The sequence below is a fragment of the Eumetopias jubatus genome, unplaced genomic scaffold (assembly GCF_037043125.1).
Source record: "Eumetopias jubatus isolate StellerSeaLion01/CBP00866 unplaced genomic scaffold, mEumJub1_p1.0 scaffold_8, whole genome shotgun sequence".
NCBI lineage: Eukaryota > Metazoa > Chordata > Mammalia > Carnivora > Otariidae > Eumetopias > Eumetopias jubatus.
The window spans coordinates 57,724,644-57,727,137 of NW_028274814.1; the positions used below are offsets into that span (position 1 = coordinate 57,724,644).

General features: G+C 45.2%; 1 pseudogene; it reads right to left on the minus strand.

The window, feature by feature from the left end:
* Window positions 1–978: 978 nt before the first annotated feature.
* LOC114204106 (chromobox protein homolog 3 pseudogene) lies at window positions 979–1,629 on the minus strand (annotated as a pseudogene).
* Between the last annotated feature and the right edge of the window lie 865 nt (window positions 1,630–2,494).

Genomic DNA, 2,494 nt, shown 5'->3' on the forward strand with positions numbered 1-2,494 from the left:
GGAACGAGTTGGGGTAAAGAAAATACATGCAAGTTAAGAATTTGGATTATAAAAGTCTGTTCACCCATTTATTCCAACAGGTGCTAAATTGCCAACATCTCTAACCATCTGATTATGATTAGGTTTCCATGAACAAAGTCTTAGACATTCCATGAATCATGACCTTTTAGTCAATACAGCACAGAGATTTCAACTTCTTGAAAAGGAATGGTTCACTAGAAGGAACCTTTAAATGTCCATTTAACTAAGTTTTGCTTACCTAATTAAAACACACCAGGACTTGTCCAGTTTTGTCATTTGGGTGGGGAGGTTGTCAGTGGTGATAAAATTTTCCTTTCAGGGATCTTGCAAGTGAACTTGCATTTATGACTGTAGATATGAATACGGATTCTGATATGGCTGCTTTTAAATTGTCCAATTTAAAAATCTGAAAGGTTAAGGCTTCAGGAAAAACTTCAGTTTAACTTTAAGTGATTAATTTCTTAAGTTGCTGAAAATGATAGCATTCCGGAAACACGGGCTTATCCATGGTTATAAATGCTGTTTTTGTTTTGGTGAATGTTAAAAAACAAAAAGCATTTATGTATGTATTTTAAGTATACACACAAAAACCCCCTAAATAAACAAAAAATCCAGAATGGTCCTTAGGCATATAGGAGTTAAACACAAATTCTGACTGAGTAACGACTATGAAGATTTCCCCCAACATTTAGAAAAGGTGTTCTCTAATGCAGGGGGATAATATACCATGGTTTCAAATACTTTTTTTCTGATAAAGGAAGCAACTACAGAAAGCTTTTATTTGTTCAAAGTAACCAGTGCTATAGATGCAAAAAAACCCCAACAACTCCCCCAATACTACTTCAAAACAAACATATCGAACTTGATTTTCATTAGAATGTTATTTCTTCACACTAATAAATCAAAAAACAAAGACCCGGATTTTATATATATATATATATAAAATAATGCAAACAATTATTGAGCTTCATCTTCTGGACAAGAATGCCAAGTTGTCTCTCTTCATAAAAAGCAATTACAATCTGAGGACACTTCATATTTGCCTCTTTTGCCAGCACCAAGTCTGCCTCATCTGAATCTTTCCACTTCATGAGAAACATTAATTCTCCACTGCTGTCCGTGGCACCAATTATTCGTTCAGGATCAAGACCTCTGGCAAAGCCTCTTGGATTATCAGCAGCATCTCTTTTCTTCTTTGATTTGCTATCATCAGATTCACTGTCAGATAAAGATTTTCTTTTTGTACCATCTTTTTCTTTACCAGCTTTTTGAGAATTAAGAAATGCTTCAATTAACTCTGGACAATCTAAATTTTCTTCAGGTTCCCAAGTATTGTCAGCATCTGTAAATCCCTTCCACTTCAGGAAATACTCCACCTTCCCATTCACTACACGTCCGTCCAGTACTTTTTCCACCACAAATTCTTCAGGCTCTGCCTCTTCTACTTTTTTACTCTTTCCATTTTGTTTCTTTCCCATTTTTTGCAATGTAGTTTTATTGGAGGCCATTTTTTATTGCAGACTTGAAGAGCTATTATTCACCGCCTCCGAGCTGCTCCGGGTCCCGGGTCTGCGGCGTCTCCGGCCCTGCGCACCTCAAGCTCCAGCCACATCCCAAATTCCGCCAATTTTCACAGCCTTCTCAGGGAAAGGATTTTATTCTCTAGAGTCACCCTGTGGCGCCACCTGCCGGAGATGTCGGGAAACTTCGCACTTGAACTTTCTCCCTGGGCTGTCCTTTACGCTCCTCCCCGTTCTTTCTCGGAGGCTCCCCCTAAACGCATGCGCTTTCGGTGGGCCGCTTAGACCGCGAGAGACTACAATTCCCCGAAGACCATGCAAAGGAAAAAAATCCCATGGTCGCGGGGAAGAGGCGGGAAAACGTGAGGTCTCGCGAGAGAACGGGATTGAGGCGGCTGCGCGAAGTGGGTGGAGCGGGGTGGAGAGAGTGAGGAGGAAGAGGAGGTGGTGCGGTCCCACAATACCAGGCGGGAGGGCCGTAGGCGGTTTGTATCTGGGCCGTGAGGTGCTCGGGTCCTCCGCGGACTTTGCTGCCTCTGTCTCTTTAACGCGAGAGGAAGCGATGCAGAGGGGTGGAAAATGGCAGAGCTGCAGATGTTACTAGAGGAGGAGATCCCGTCTGGCCAGAGGGCGCTGATAGAGAGTTACCAGAATCTGACCCGGGTGGCGGACTACTGTGAAAACAACTACATACAGGTGAGGAGCGCGAGCGCGCGGGCGGGCGCTGGCGGGCCGGGCCGAGGATCCACAGCCTGCCGCCCGAGTGACCAGCCCACTGGGCGGCGTGGGGAACTGCCCTAACCTCAGCGGCTGCCTCAGCCCCAACCCCAACCCCCACCCCCACCCCCACCCCCACCCCCAGCCGGGGAGAGCAAGTGGCCGGGCTGAGGGAGTCGGGCTGCGATACAGGAAGTGGCTGTGGTGGTTGAAACCGATAGAGGGGGAGAGAGAAA